Here is a 17,324-nt window from a genome sequence, read left to right on the forward strand (position 1 = left end):
CTGGAATAGCTTTTGCTGCATCCTAAGGTTTTAAATCTTCTGTTTCCATTTTCATTTCTGTCTTGGTATTTTTTATTTCTTCTTTGCTTTCTCCATTGACCCATTTGTCGTTTGGTAGAATGTTGTTTAGTTTCCATGTGTTCGAGGGTTTTTTGTTTTTTTTTTTCTTGTAACTGATTTCTAGTTTCATAACATTCTGGTTGGGAATCATGGGTGGTATGATTTAATCTTAAGTTTACTGAGATTGTTGTCTAACATATGACCTATCCTACAAAATGTGTTTTAAAGTCCCCTACTATTACTGTATGACTATTTCTCCTTTTCTATCTGTTAATAGTTACAAGCTTTCATGTTGGGTTCATAAGTATTTACAACTGTTACTTCCTCTTATTGGATTGACCCTTTTAATATATAACACCCTTCTCTTTCTTTCATCATAATCTTTGTTTTAAAGTCTATTTTGTCCAATATAAGTAATGCTACCATTTCCCTTGCATTTATATGAATTTTTTTTTCTCTTTACTTTCAGTCTATATATGTCTTTAGGCCTGAAGACTTTTGTAGGGCAGCATATAGATGGGTCTTTTTATTTTCAATCCACTCATGATTTATTTGAGCACTTAGTCCGTTTACATGTATAGGACATACTTATTGCCATTTTGTTAGTTTTCTGTTGGCCTTTGTAGCTCTTCTCTGTTCCCATCTTCTCTTGCTCACTTATCTTTATATTTGATGACCCTCTTTAATGTTATTCCTGGGTTCTTTTCTATTTTTTTCTGTGTTATATGCTTTTGGTTTGTAATTACCATGCCTTTCGTACACAATACTCTGTATGGATAGTAGTCTATATTAAGTTGATGGTCACGTAAGTTTGTATGTATACCAAACGCTCATTTTTTTATTCCCCTTTTCACCATTGATGTATTTTATGTTGTATTGTATATCTTTTTTTTTGTATCAACTAATTTTTTTTTAGGTATAATTTCACTACTTTTGTCTTAACCTTCACACTGGCTTTTAAGTCTTTTAAGTGATTCATCTGCTACCTTTACTGGATGTTTGTTTTTACAAGTGGAATCTTTTCTTTAATAACTTTTTTCTTTGTTTTCCACTTGAAGTCCCTTTAACATTTCTTGTGAAGCTGACTTAGTCGTGAACTCCTTTAACTTTCATTCATCTGGAAAACTCTCCATCTCCTTTAGTTATGAATGATAGCCCAGGCTGGGTAGAGTTATATTGCATGGATGTTATTTTCCTTTCAGCACTTAATTTATCACGCCATTCCCTGATGGCCTATGAAGTTTCTACTGAAAAATCCCACCATCTCATTGGTTTCCCTTGTATATAACTGTTAGCTTTCCTCTTGATGTTTTTAAGATTCTGTCATTACAATTTTTGTCATTTTAAATTATGTGTCTTGGTGTGGACTTGAATTCATGTTGTTTGGGATTCAAGGTACTTCCTGGACCTGAATGTCCATTTCCTTCCCCAGGTTAGGGAACTTTTCAGCTATTTTTTCAAGTAAATGTTCTGCCCCTCTCTCTTCTTCTAAAACTCTCTATAATGAAAATGTTATTATCCTTGACCTTGTCCCAGAGGTCCTTTAACTTCTCATTTTTTTTTTCTTTTTGTTACTCAACTGATTGCTTTCCACTACGATGTTTTCCAGATTGCTGATGCATTCTTTGGCATCATCTAATTTCCTACTGATTCCCTCTAGCCTATTTATTTCAGTACTGTATTCTTCAGCTCTGACTGGTTCTTTTTTGCATTTTCTATCTTTTTGTTAACATCTCAGTGAATTCATCCACTATTTTCTGAAGTCCAGTGAGCATCTTTATGGCCATTACTTTGAACTGTTAATCAGGCATCCTGCTTATTTCCATTTCATTGGGGTTTTCTGAGATTTTGTCTTATTCTTTCATTTATTTTTTTAAAAATTTTTTTTTCAACGTTTATTTTTGGGAGAGAGACAGAGCATGAACGGGGGAGGGGCAGAGAGAGAGGGAGACACAGAATCGGAAACAGGCTCCAGGCTCTGAGCCATCAGCCCAGAGCCCGACGCGGGGCTCGAACTCACAGACCGCGAGATCGTGACCTGGCTGAAGTCGGACGCTCAACTGACTGCGCCACCCAGGCGCCCCTATTCTTTCATTTAGAACATAGTTCTAGGTCTCCTCATTTTGGCTATGTGTTTATTACTATCTATAGGTAAAGTCAACTAGATCTTCTGGTTTTGAAAGTAATAGCCTTATGTAGAAGCCATCCTGTGGTGCCCAGCAGCACAATCTTCCCAAGTCACCAGAACCAGGTGCTCCAGTATTATCCCCTGTGTAGGTCATGTGTGCACTCTTGTTGCGGCTGAGCTACAACTGCTGTGAGTGCACTGGTGGGTAGGGCTCGGCTCTGGCACTGCTAGCTGTGAGGCCCATCTGTACCTACTGCAAGTAAGGAGGATAGGGACTAGTTCTCTACTTCCCTCCTGCAGGAGTCATTCTGGAGAGGCAACCTCCAGGCCAGGACTACGGGGGAATGCTAGGGTGGGGCAAGGAGTATTAGCAAGGCAGACTGACAATGTCAGAACTGGCTCCTATAACCATGCAGCCAGCTAAGCTGAAGGAGGCCAAAAAAATGGCACCCACCAGCATCTCCATTCCTGGAAACAACTCCTGTAGTTCCCGGACAGCACACATGCTAAAATTGTCAGATCTTTTTCATATATAACCCAACCTTTTTCAAACTGCTGTTTCACTGCTGGGTCCCAGAGCAAGTGATATAGCATGTTAGCCTTTGAAGAGGACACACTTGGTTTACTACAGCCCTCTAGCTCTTCCAGAGGTAAGCCCTGGTGATTTAAAAAGGCAGACATTGGGGCGCCTGGGTGGCACAGTCGGTTAAGCGTCCGACTTCAGCCAGGTCACGATCTCACGGTCCGTGAGTTCGAGCCCCGCGTCGGGCTCTGGGCTGATGGCTCAGAGCCTGGACCCTGTTTCCGATTCTGTGTCTCCCTCTCTCTCTGCCCCTCCCCCGTTCATGCTCTGTCTCTCTCTGTCCCCAAAAAAATAAATAAACGTTGAAAAAAAAATTAAAAAAAAATAAAATAAAATAAAATAAAAAAAAATAAAAAGGCAGACATTAAGGAGGTTTGTCCTTCTGACGCAGATCCCCAGCATAGGGCTTCATCCCTTGCCCCTCCATGCCATCTGCTTGTGGGACACCACGTGGGCGGTGTGGTTCCTAGCCACATCTCTGCACCCCCTACACTTCTTGATTTACCCTTCTCCCTGTCTTTAGCTGTGGACACTCTGATTTGCTGGTCGTCAGGTCATTTTCAGGATGACACGTAGTTGTTGTGCCCGCATGTCCATGGTTGAACCCAGGATCCTTTTACTCTGCCATCTTGCTTTGTGCTTTGAATATTTATTTCTGTCTCTCTCCACATTAAAAATACTACTTTCTAATTCTTATATGTAGTCATCTTTTCTAACTTTTTCAACATTTTCAAAATTGTGAAATCTCATTTTACACGGTCTTATATGCATGCATACATATACAAGTCCAAAAGATTTGTATTTGTAGAAAAAAATATTTTTTCAAGGAATCTCAATGATTATACATTTTTCACAGTAAAAGAATAAAACAGGTCTAGAGTTGACTTTTTGAGAAATGGAAATTATGGGAAATCTCACTCAATTTCAGTCTTCACTACCACTAATTTGTGTCTAATCTGGAACAATGTATTTTTAGATTCGGTGCTTTTAGAAGATCTTATTCATATTAATTTTATACAAGATTATACTATTACTAAAAAAAATAAGTACCCACTTCAGAAGAACATGAAATGAATCAGTGAAAGTAAAAGGGCTCCCTGCTTGACCAACCAACTTAGATCATTCAAGGACCTTACTAATGAAAGTTGGTTTTCTTTCTTTCTTTTTTTTTTTTTTAATCATAAATAGCTTTTAGTTAGAAGTAAAGCGTTAAATCTTTTTTTCTAATTTTTGGAAATAGGAAGAAAAACCAACTGTAGAAATTTAGGTAGAAACAACAACAGGAAACATCCTGAAGCTATTGAAACCAAGTCCCAGGCATTATGCTATTGCAGTGATTTAGTGAAATCATCATTACCGTATCAAAAATGCCGTCAGATTATTATTAGATGTACGAGATGTATGTTTACCTTAGCTTGTGAGTGGTTATGACTGAATGGGTACTTGGCTGCCTGTCCCCTAACCCCTTCTCCTCACTTCCTCCCCCTGCTGTTCTAGGTCAACAGTTTATTGTTCTATAATAATGTTTTCATATTTCAAAATCATTATGTTTGCCAAGAATCAAATTTGCAGTAATGAATCTGCACTTGTGGTATGAGCATTTTTTTGATTTACAAACAAAATGTTCCCTAGTGAAATAAAATAGACAAAAATAGACCTTTTTGGGGGTGGGGGGAGGACAATAAGGGCTTTCTTTCTAAGGAAGAGTTTAGTCATGAGAACTGAGTGAACTGATTTTCAAAAACTGATTACATTTCTCTACTTCTTGACATAAACTTCTAATGTAGCAATGCATACCAGTTAAGAGCCCCCTTGCAAAGCAATATTTTACCATTTTGCTTTTAAGACTATGATGACCATCACAAACAGCAACAAAAGCACTTACGTACTTTCAGTAATTCTTAATGTCAAACCTCAGAGACACAGTGATATTAACTTTATTTTTTTTAATTTTTTTAACATTTATTTATTTTTGAGACAGAGAGAGAGAGAGCATGAACGGGGGGAAGGTCAGAGACAGAGAGAGACACAGAATCTGAAACAGGCTCCAGGCTCTGAGCAGTCAGCACAGAGCCCGACGCAGGGCTCGAACTCACGGACAGTGAGCTCGTGACCTGAGCCGAAGTCAGACGCTTAACCGACTGAGCCACCCAGGTGCCCCAATATTAACTTCATTTAAAGAAAATGTATTTTAGATATTCTTGGGAACCAGGAAATCTGCAAATTATATACTCTAGCATAGTTCACATGAAGAAACGACAGACAGAAGGTATTTAAAACACCAAAAATATAGGGATTACAGTGATTTTTTTTTTTTTTTTAACAGAGCACGTATGAGTACATTCTTATTTATTTGTCCTAACCTCCAGTTTTGGACTTTTTTAGGGCAATTGAGAAAGAAAGATTTTGGTGGAAATGGAGGAAGAGGAAAGGAAGGTATCTAAATCTACCCCATGACTTGCCGGAGTTTGAAGCATAGAGATTTTGTTCTTACTTAGATACTTCACCTTTGAGGCTACAAATTTATTCATTAAACCATACTTACTATATGCAGCTCCAAATAAAGACAGAAAACACAGTACCTGCTCTCAAGTAGCTCAATGTCTGAAAGGGGGTCCACAACACTGAAGAAAGGAAAAATTATTCAACATAGAACAATACAAATCCAAAGAAAAAAATGTTAAAACAGGACACTGAAGTGCAAAAAGCTTAACACAGTTCGGAACACAGAACTGTGAGTAATTTTAAGAAAATATTAGTGAAAAGTAGGGAAGCACTTTTAATGCTCTGTTTCTATTTTTTTTAATATTTTATCGAATTAAAAAAAATTTTTTTAATGTTTTTATTTTTGAGAGAGAAAGAGAGCTCACACATGCAGGGGAGGGGAAGAAAGATAGGGAGACAGAATCCAAAGCAGGTTCCAGGCTCTAAGCTGTCAGCACAGAGCCCAACATGGAGCTCGAACCCACGAACTGGGAGATCACGATCCAAGCTGAAGTTGGACAAGCCACCCAGGCGCCCCTATTTTATCTAATTCTAAAAAAACAAAACAAAAAACAAAAACAAAAAAAGCTTTAAAGGCCAAAAAAAAACCCACAAAAAACAAAAAAATTCTTTTAAAAATTGACATTTTTATTTCCTTTCTCTCATAAACAGAGAATAAGAATTCATTTTTTGTAGCATGACCACAATACCAATAGCACAGTGAAAAACAAAATACCAAGAATTCCTTCAAAACCATCTAGCTGTGCTACAGAAGAATTTTGAAACAGGATAATATGAGTCTGTTTTCTGCAGTAGTGGTAGGAAAGGGAAAGTTACAGTGGGGTGGGGGCAAGACTAGAAGACAGTAATCTAATAAAAGCCTAATGCGATAATCCTTGACAAACACGTATGCCCAGAAGATGCTTGGCTTCTAGTTCAAAAGCTCCCATGTGGGAGTCTACATTTAATTGACTGTACTCATTCATACAAATATAGTAGCTAACTCTCCTTTTATTAGAGAGGATTGAATTTAACAAAATTCTCATCAGAAAGAAATGATTAGGATCTTCAGAGGGGGGCCCTCTGTAACTGAAATTTTAGCAAACAAGAATTCTTGCCTCTTATGTTCCCTATATTAAAATATGCAAACTTCTAATAGTTAACCCTTAGTTATAATTGAGTCCTTTTACATAAAAGAACAATAGCTTTAAGGTCTTGAAACAATGACAAATGGTTAATAGTTAATTTCTGAAAAAATCTGCTCCAAAGGGAATTTCTAAGAGTTGTGGTACAGGGATACAAACAAGGAAAAGGAAGTAAGGGAGGTCAGTTCAAGAACCACAGGTGTCTCATTATTCTCAGTATTACCCTACCCAAAACTGACCTGATACAGACCGATAAACTCGAACTGAGCAGTTCTTTACGCCCATTACCATGTTAGGGACTTAAGGACACCCTAAGGACCCTAAGAAGCCTCAAATACATTGCCGGGTATCACCCAGTAACTTCTATAAACAAAAGCTTTCTAGAGTGGGCGACAGGGACAATCCTGGAAATGAAAAGACATGCATAATATGTGGCAAGAATGGTTAATGGCAGAGGAAATATTGTTCCATTCACTCTGCATTAGTGAAGATGCTTCTGGTAACTAAAGCAAGGGTTTTTACCACATCTAGTTACATCAGTCCTTCTAAAACTAAAGTCCACAGATCAGTGTTGATCTGTGCACTACTTACCAACCTTCTAGGAGTACAAAAATTGTTAATGACCAGTTGATGTTGCCTCAACAATGAAATGTGTAATTAGCATTGACAAATGTTTGGGGTTTATGTTTGTGTGGGAATATTTTCTGGCTTGTGTGGGAGTATAATCCAAAACGAAAATGCAAGGACAGAAAAATACTCTGAAGTAGTTACACAAATTAAGGCGTTTACACCAGAAGGTAAATGACACGCTGCTTCTGTCACTGAAAAACAGTACCTTACTAAGAAAAAATGAAAAGGGACAACATCGTACTTAGTAGTTGAGCAAAAGATGGGAATCCTGTAAATCACATAGTATGTATCAAACGAAAGATTCTCTTCATCATACGATTATCTGGAAGATGACTGTCAACACCAATATTGCCTACTCACCTCAGGTTTATCACGGGGCACGTTGTGCTGTAAATGTTTCAAGTATGAAATACATGCCTAGTTTTTCTGAATGGTAATAACTCGTTGGGTGCCCAACTCGTAAAGATGAAAATTCAACACCTACACTTGTTGGTCATACATTTTCAGTACTTTTAATTGTCTTAGTATGTCTATACAATTAAAGAATAGATTAATTTCCATGGTAGATAAGGACTAGAGGAAAAATAACAAGTAAGAAGTATGAGAGGAAAGAGTTTCTACTGATTAGTGTAACAAGATCTATAGCAACAACGTAAAAATCATCAATCAAGTAGGTGATTATTCTGACACTTTATATCTGCAGAAGGTTTTAAAACAAAGTGTTTTTTTAAGTTTATTTATTTTTGACAGAGACAGAGGGCGAGCATGAGCTGGGGAGGTGCAGAGAGAGAGAGGGAGACACAGAATCCGAAGCAGGCTCCAGGCTCCAAGCTGTCAGCACAGAGCCTGACACGGGGCTTGAACTCATGAACTGCGAGATCATGACCTGGGCTGAAGTCGGACGCTTAATGGACTGAGCCACCCAGGCGCCCCTCCAGAAGGTTTTAATACACTTTACATTTTTGACAAAGAATTATCAATTTTATTTTCCATCCCAAAAAACCTACACATAGGAAATTGACAGATCTGGAATCAACTTCTTAAATCAAACGTCAATTTAAACTGAACTATATTCTTATAGGGTAGGTTGTTGGGATGGCTATTGATGAAGTATTGAAAGTGATTTTTGAAAATTATAGATCACTTGTTTCATTTTGGATAAAAGTTAAAAAGGATATTCTGAACTTGCTCAAATTGCTTTGCATTTCTTCTTCTATTCCTATCAACATAGTTGTAGGACACTGCTCTTCCACTGACCGTCATTAAAATTTGGATACAACACAGGACATCATCCCTTGTAAGTAACAAGTTTTTCAATGCCGTCTAGATTCTTTCGCAAGAAGTGCATCCATCACAATAAATAAGAAACCCAAGTGTGCACAAAGGTGTTGACAAGGAGAAATCCTTATTTCCTTCATAACTGTTTTAGCTATGATTGCACAGTTAGGTAATAGTGATTTTCTGTATTAATCCCCAAAGCATCATTTTTAGTATATAACACAAATATCTGCATTATCTTTTCTCCTGTTATGTTTGCCCTGAGCATATTTATTGGAAATTTTAGATCTACTGAATCAAGTAATAGACTAAATAGGAGATCTTTAGTTTTTTATTTCATACTTCTGGTAATCAATTTTTAGTGTGTCCACAAAAGTACTGTTCCAGGAGTGATTGGAGGGAAAAAAGTTGTTCATCACTTCCAAGAGTTACAAAGCACTTGTTTATTTAGACCATCCATTTCCCCACCCACATACTTCTCTGCTTCATGTACCTAAGAACATGTAATGTTGTCAGAAGCAAAAAGAAAAAAAGAGCTGGATTATCATTTCCTTGTATGATGTACTTAAGATTAAGGTATCACATATTTTTGGCTGTGTTCTTTTTTGAGATACTGATTCTTATTTTGTCTTTTGCTTTTCACCTTCTTTTTCCATTCCAAGCAGAGAATGGAGCCCTTAGCAGTTACTTATTTCTGATACTTTTGCTGGGCATAAAACAAAATTTATTTTCAGTCAAGTTTCGTTTTGGTAAAAAATTAAACTCAAAATTACTAGGCCAGGTGTCTTCCATCACAGAAAAGAGAGAGAGGGTACCTTTAAGTGGAGTAAAAAGCAAACCCCATTAAGCAATGAAGGTTAGAGGAACAGAATTGAAGATATAGCCAAAAAGCAAAAAAAAAACATACTAACAACAAAAAAAAGAACCCTAAAATGTCACACCCTAACTAGGCAAAAATTACATTATCAGCCCACTTCATTATATTGTCTATTCACAGGTAGAGGACTGTTGGCTGGCAGATAAATAACTAGATATGTTGGAAGAGGCCAAGATATTAGTTTGACTTTTCCTCAAGATCTAAAAGGGCTAAGTATCTGCCATTTTAGATGACTCAACATATTAATTTTAAGCATCGATTAATATAGAACAGTAATCTTTTCTTTCAACACGCATAGCTGGTATCCCAGGATTTATTTACACTGTAGTAAAGATGATTCTGGTGCTGTGTGGACCTGTGGTACTCTATTTGACGTTGTGTGGCGCACACACGCATGCGCCAGCGACGGAGGGTAGGAACACAGAAATTAAGACACACACACACATGCACACGTGCGCGTGCGTGCACATACACACACACACACACACACAGTTCAACCACAGAATAGTTTGAACTTCTAGTTTTGCATACAAACACACACACCTGGGTTTAATGGGCAGTTCCCCAGAGGGGCTACAAGAGGAGTGACCATTTTTTATGAAATGTTCTTCCCCAAGTTATCACTTCCCCAATCTGTAATGTTCTTCCAACTCCACAATGAATACACCAGCCACATCGCAGGGCAGCTTTTGATCCTTGATTCCGATGCCCAATTCTCTAGTAGTACACCTATATAATGGAGTGGATTCAATTCTGAATATCTTCATTTTGAAAGATAAAAATTGGAGCTAAGGATATAATACTTAATGAGCCCCTTTATGTGCCAGACACTGTACAGGACATTTTATATATTTGATTTCACTTAATGAGCAGATGGCAGATGGCTTAGCCATTGGAATCATTTGATAATAAAAGCGTAGTAGAGAATTAAGGTTGGAAGTCTCAAAAAATCAAGTAATATCAAAAGCTTTAAGTTTTTCCTTCACCTCTTAAATTAATTCAATTTACGTTGTGGCACCTAACTAATATGCATATAATGACTTTGTTTTGGTCAATGTAAAGACTAATTTGCCTGAGAGATTAGTATTGATTCATGCAGAGCCATGATCAATATTGAAATATGAGGATTAGTTGTTTTTAAAATACGTAACATTATTGACCGTATTAGGTTAAAACTTCTGAAATATACAATATATTAGAAATGGATAATCTGAAGAGAAACCATTTTAAAGTTATAGCAATAGGAAAGATAATAATCCGTTTAGTTGCTTCAAAGACATTTTTAAACACCTCTGATCTTCCTTTGAATTTCCTCCTCCAAGCTTTCTCTGAGTATGGGTACTGACAGGGGTTCTAAAGGGGCTGACTGAGGAGAGAACCAGGTAAACTTAAGTCCATCCTCTCCTTCACTGTGACACTCAGTGTGAACACAACTTCCCTGTGGTCTGCATCTCTACATTTATAAGAAGAGAAATGCACTTGGGAAAAAGGAAACATGTAAATAGGAAAGAAGGTAGGATGCCATAATGAGAGCAACTCCTCAGAATACTTTGTCCCAAAATCAAAGAAGGTAATTTAAGGTAGCAAAAGATCAAGACTACCAACTCCCAGTCATAAGTTCCATAAGTGCACAGAAACTCCTGAGTGTTAGGGGTCCCAACAGAGGCCCCTCTGTGAGAGGCCAGTCAGGTAACCACCAACACCAGAAACCCACCAGAAAGTTGCCACAGTATTTGTTTTTGGAAGTTCTTTTCAGAGTGGGGGGTATGTTGCCTGAAGACTATAGTTTTCTTCATAAGGTTAAAGATTAAACATTGTCCTCAACAAAGAATATTTCTGAATCTTTTTTCCGTACAGTTTGAACTATGGCCAATACCTCTTAAAATAAAACATCTTGTCAGTTTAAATTCTACCGCCTTTTTTTTTTAAGTTTCTCAAGTCAGCGTGCTAAGGTTGATGAAAAGGTAAATCACAGGATAGAAGCTCAATTAAGGCTTTATGTGAAAAATACTGAGAATGGTAAGATCCCTATTACTGCTAAACAAAAAAATTAGGATTTGACTTCTTTTTAGGTTGTTTTACAGTAACTAAACCACACCCATATGTATTTACTGTCCACTTTCCATTTCCAACGCAATGAGAGGCTCTTTATGTATAGTAACGTATTTAATCCTCATCTCTACCCTAACAAAGTATGTGCTATTAGTTCTTATGCAGAAAAAAACTAAGTCGGAGACTACCTTAGGAAACCTACCCAATAGAATCCAGCAAAAAAATAGCAAAAGTGTGATTCAAACTCCCTCAGTTTGGCTTTGTAGCTCTTTGCCCTTAGCAGCTATGTCACACACTATTTATTGAGTTTTCCTTCTGTTGGCTGGAGCTTGCCTAAGTTTTTCCAAACTGTCCCTTGTTAGAAGGCAAACAAGATAAAAATAGAACACATGGACTGAATTAAACATAAAGGAGAAGCGTGATATAATTTTAAGACCTTTTTAAAGTATCTTCTGGCATAAATCAGTAATTTTCCAACAGTAGAATTATCTAGGCCAGCCTCCCCAAAACCCAATGGAGTTTTTCAGAACCACACTCTCAATGTCCATAAGGTTAGTAGCAAATAGATATTATTAGACACAGCTAATTAAAGAATAGTTAAAATGTATTCATTTTTATGTAAATAATTCAACAAAAACTGGCAATTCAGAGTTGTGAACCGGAGGAATACAAACTATGCATCTTTGATTAAGATTTGCATAACTCTCTGTTTGTAACGAGTCAATTTTGGAAGTGCTTTCTGCAGAAGAGTAACTCGGGGAGAAAACAGTGCATAAAAGAGAGCAAATACCCACTATGATGCTCAAGTTGGAGAAAAGTAGGTCATGCTTTCATACTAAGCAATCTAACAGTATAGAAATCTAAAAAGCTGTTTATGTACATAATTTATAAGCTAATTTCTTCTGCCACTTTTTCAGAAAGAGCTTTAATAGGGAGTGAAAGAGCTCTCAGGTTCTTATCTTTTTTTAAACCCCAGGATTCATTCCTCTCATTGGTGAGGTATTTGAAATTCTTAAGTATGTACTATTTGCATTTGATTTATATCTCTGTCAGAGACATGTATCTTGTGTTCTCTTAGTATTTTCATTGGTCTAGTAGTTTTATTTACTTGCCACATATTTCATGAGTTAATTGGATGGTATCTAGGTGAAAACAGGAAAGAACACACTGCAGGGTCTGGGATGTCACTCCTTGAGTGATAGTTTGGCCTAAATAAGACAGAAAATTTCTTGATCAACGTCTTTAAATTTGAATAAAATATCTGTTGAGTTGTTTCTGCTACAAGATGTTAAGCTGGGCTTTCAAAGTGAAGATCTATACAAGGATTTATTATGAGGACCAAGATCAGTGAAAGGACTCCTAAATCCCTCAGTCACACTGGATAAAAGTTTAGAGTATTTTCAAGAATGGAGGGATGGGAAGCACCATGTCCCAACTCTAAGTCAATGAAGGGGAGCTGGAGTAAGGAAGGAGATCCATTTGACAGGTGTTTAACCTCAAAAATGCAAGATAAACACCTGGTTATCTTTTTTAATGAAAGAACAAAGGAGAGGTAATCCACTAGGAGTCAACTAGTAATCAGTTTTAGGGAACAAGAATGTGTCAAGATATCCCACAGACCAAATGCAAGCCACATAAATGAAGGCACAGGTATGGGGTCATCTAACTTGCCTTCCATCAAAGCCTGTGGAAGAGGTGTAAAGATCTCAGCAACAGAACCAGCACACCCAGCATGAAGTTTCATCAAGAGAACTGTTAAGTACGCTGGTCTGGAAAAGCCACATATTTTAGGATTCCAACTATGTAATATCTTGGGAAAAGAAAAGAAAATATGAAAACAAAAGTATCAGTGATTTCCAGGGATTGGGGAATAGGCAGGGATGAACAAGTAGATCACAAGGGATTTTGAGGTCAGGCAAAAGATTCTGCATCATATGGTAATCACCAATATATGACATTATCTATTTGTCAAACCCACAGAAGAAACAACAGAGTTAACCCTAAAACTGAGATTTCGTTCACATACCAACATTCTTTCAGCAATTGTAGCAAATGTCATACAAATGCAAGATGTGAATAGGGAAAACTGCATGTAGATGCTAGAAGACAATTTATGGCAATCTCTCTGTCCATCTACTTAATTCTTCTGAAAAACTGAACTGCTCATATAATAAAGTCTATTAGTTTCTTTAAAGGTATCTTGAAAAGAAGACAGCTAAAAGTTTAAGAAACCAATCACAAAAGAGTAGGAGAGGGAGGAGAATGAGGGAAGAAAAAAGGAATGCATAATGTTTGAAGGTAGGCAAGTGAAAATATTTGGAACATGATCATGGTGCACCCAGAGATGAATCCTTTCAGCAATGAGATAATCCATCTTGCTATTGGCAAAGAATTCCAAGATTAGAGGTTAAGAAGCTCTTGACATGAGTGTTACTCTTGACAGTTAAGTCACAATCTGTCCTTAAGGATACTTTTGTCAACTTATTTTTCTTACGTTTATTTATTTTGAGGAGGGGAAGGGGCAGAGAGAGGAAGAGAGAATCCCAAGCAGACTCTGCACCACCAGCAGAGAGTAAGAAGCTGGGCTTGATCCCACGAACTGTGAAATCCTGACCTAAGCTGACATCAAGAGTTGGATGCTTAACTGACTGAGCCACCCAGGTGCCTCAAGGATACTTTCTCTATGCTTCTAGCTACCAGTATTTGTAGGGATCTTCAATTATCCTAATATTCCTTCCCCAAATCCACGAATTTACAAAGTAGGATAGAAAAACTAAACACCACTATCAAATATCTAAGGGAATGATGGATGACCTCTAAACCTATTACCACTCAAATCTCCCCCTTGAATGTTAGTCCCTCATAGTCATCATTCAACTTCTCTAATGTTCAGTCCCTCAAGGAGTGTCAACTACAATGTTGAAAACATGGTGCAGATAAAATTTAAATCAACTACAAAGTAAAACAGAAAATGTGACAAATTACTCAAAGTGATTTTGGAAAACAGAATTAGATGGAAAGTGAGACAAACAAGGATGCACTAGAGTTAAATTAAAAACTAAAGAACCACCCATCAAGCTAAGCTTCAGAGAAGAACAATTTAAAAAGCAAAGCATTAAGATTTTTATCAAAATGGATAATACCGGTTTTATTTTTTTTAATGTTTATTTTTGAGAGAGACAGAGACAGAATGTAAGTAGGTGAGGGACAGAGAGGAAGACAGAGTCAGAAGCAGGCTCCAGGCTCCAAGCTGTCAGCACAGAGCCCACGCGGGGCTTGAACTCACGAGCTGTGAGATCATGACCTGAGCTGAAGTCAGACCCTCAACCGACTGAGCCACCCAGGTGCCCCTTGTCTTTTTTTTTTTTTTTTTTTTTAAGGGATTCACATATTGACTGAGCTACAGTACTCCAAGTGAAAGGATGAGGTCACATGGTCTTATTTTGTTTGGCAAAACCATGGTAAGAAAATACCTCAACTACTGTAAATAAAAAAATAAGTACCTGCATAAATTTTTTTTTTTCAGACAATGTCCTACTAAGATCTGCTCCCCACCCCCCTTTACATACTATGACATTTTGATTCTCATTTTTAAGTTTATTTATTTTGAGAGAGTGTGTGAGAGCAGTAGTGAAAGCAGGGAAAGAAGCAGAGAGAGGGGGGGAAAGATAATCCCAAGCAGGCTCTGTGCAGCACAGAGCCTGATGTGGGGCTCAGTTATACCAACTGTGAGATCATGAACTGAGCTGAAATCAAGAGTTGGACATTTAACCAGCTGAGCCATCCAGGCTCCCCAACTCTTATTTTTATAGATTTAATTGTAGTGGACTTTTTATGATACAAGTGGCTTTTGATAAGATTACTACAAGCACTCCCATACTTGTTACCACTTGCCCTATTCACAAACTGCTAAGATGGAGAAAAGAACATGTCAAGTATCTTGCACTCATTCTGCCCTACCTTCAAGTCTCTGACCTCCTAGTTAGTCAATGTTGTTCCCTCCCAAACAGCTCTGAGTTTGACTAGTCTAAGCCTACAGATAGTCACTTGGGTTTCTCATTCTACATGATACTCACAACTATCTTTGAAATATTAATAGTTACACACACTGACCAAAATTTGGACACATCCCTGAAGTATTTGAGAATTCAGTATCCTACAGCATGGATCCACACTGGAGTTCCATTATATTTACTTAACAAGTCATTTCTCTATAATATTTTAACATAAAAATTTCATACTGATTGCCTCCCATCTTTATTTCTAACACTGTGTTTGTCACTATTATGGGCACTGAAAAGAACATAGGAGAAGTAGAATATGGTATCCATGCCTAAGGGTGGTGCATTCTGGTTGAAGTTCCATTTTCATGATTTGCACGTATAAAAAAGTAATCGTAGTTAATAATTTAAATTATTTAGTTATTTACAATTTAGTAAAAAGAGTGAGGCCTACAGCAGAAAAATCTAAAGGACACAATCAAAAAATGTACAGGACTGATGTGACCCTTTATAGATGTTTAAAATAAGAAAATATGTGTTCATCAACAGATGAATGGATCAATAAGGTGTAGCATATATACAATATATTATCAAGCCATTAGAAAGAAGGAAATCTTGCTGTTTGCAATGACATAGATGGACCTGAAAGGCATTATGGTAAGTAAATTAAGTCAGATGCAGAAAGGCAAATACTGCATGGTACCCCTTATATGCGAAATCTAAAAAAGTCTAACTCAAACAAAGGAGAAAAAAAATGGTTGCCAGGGGCTGAGGAGTGGGGGAAATAGGAGTTGGTTAAAGGATACAATCTGTCAGCTATCAGATATCTAGGGTCTGAGGATCGTGCATAGAATGGTGCCTATAGCTGGTAACACTGTATTGTAGAACTGAAATTTGCTAAGAGACAACTTAAATGACCTGCCATGCACACCAAGATGAATATATGAAGTCATAGGTGTGTTAATTAACTAGATGCACGGAATCCTTTCATAATGTGTATTTTATATACATAATCATGATGTACACTTTTCATATCACATAATTTTAGGTCAATTGTATCACAATAAAACCAAAGAAGAGGAAGGAAAGAAAAAGACTCATGTGCTCAACCATTTGAAAAGCCAAAAAAAAAAAAATTCATAATTTATAAAACACAAAGAGGTACATAAATATACACACACACAACAAAATAGCAAGATGAGAGAATGTTCTAAAAAAAATTTTTTTAAATACAAAGGTAAATGTTGATAGTTTATAAGAGCAATGATGTGAAGGCCTGACATGAATACTATGTCATTAGGAAACAAGGGATACAAAGAAAAAGGAGAATATATGCTAAGTCCAGAGTTTTCATTACATTACTTCTTTGCTAAATTCTTACTTTAAAAAGATGCCATTATAAAGAATCTGTTTTCCAAATTTGCAATATGTGAGACTCTGTTCAAATAAGTACGGTTAATGTCTTTCTGTCCCTCCAAGAGTTAACTTATTACTGTCTCTTCCATAGTTTCAAGTAGTTTCAAGCCTAAGACCTTTTTGAATCTTAACTATTAAACTATGTAATTTTATAGAGCATTCTTTTTCAAGAGATAAATATCTTGTATACCATTCTCAGCTCTATTTAATCTCAGACTTTGAATTTTCTATCTTGCCCCTCTGTCCTCAATGACAGAAACCTTTATCTCTGTGTTCTCTCATCTATACAATTCCCACCTTGCAGATACCCATCTACCAGGAGAAGATTATTTTTCTCATTCCTACTCCCTGACCTTCCAACATGCTAGTGCCAACAGAGGAAAAAAAGAAAGATGACTTTAGGCCATGTTTATTATGAGAATGTTAATTTTTCTTATTGGTTTTCTCCATTTTCTACCACCTCACACCTTTCAAGAATAAAAAATATACCTCTTCTGCCTAAGCTTTTATACTTTCTCAGTAAAATGTGGTTTAAAATGCACATATAATAACTTAGGTTTTATCTCTCCAGATATTTGCAGTTATAAACATCTATTGCTGTTTTAGCAAGATGATGCCTTAGAAAAGGTCTCTAAAGGATTTTGTATTCTTACGAGATCATAATATTTTA

This window comes from Leopardus geoffroyi, chromosome A2 (genome assembly GCF_018350155.1).
Source record: "Leopardus geoffroyi isolate Oge1 chromosome A2, O.geoffroyi_Oge1_pat1.0, whole genome shotgun sequence".
NCBI classification, from domain to species: Eukaryota; Metazoa; Chordata; class Mammalia; order Carnivora; family Felidae; genus Leopardus; species Leopardus geoffroyi.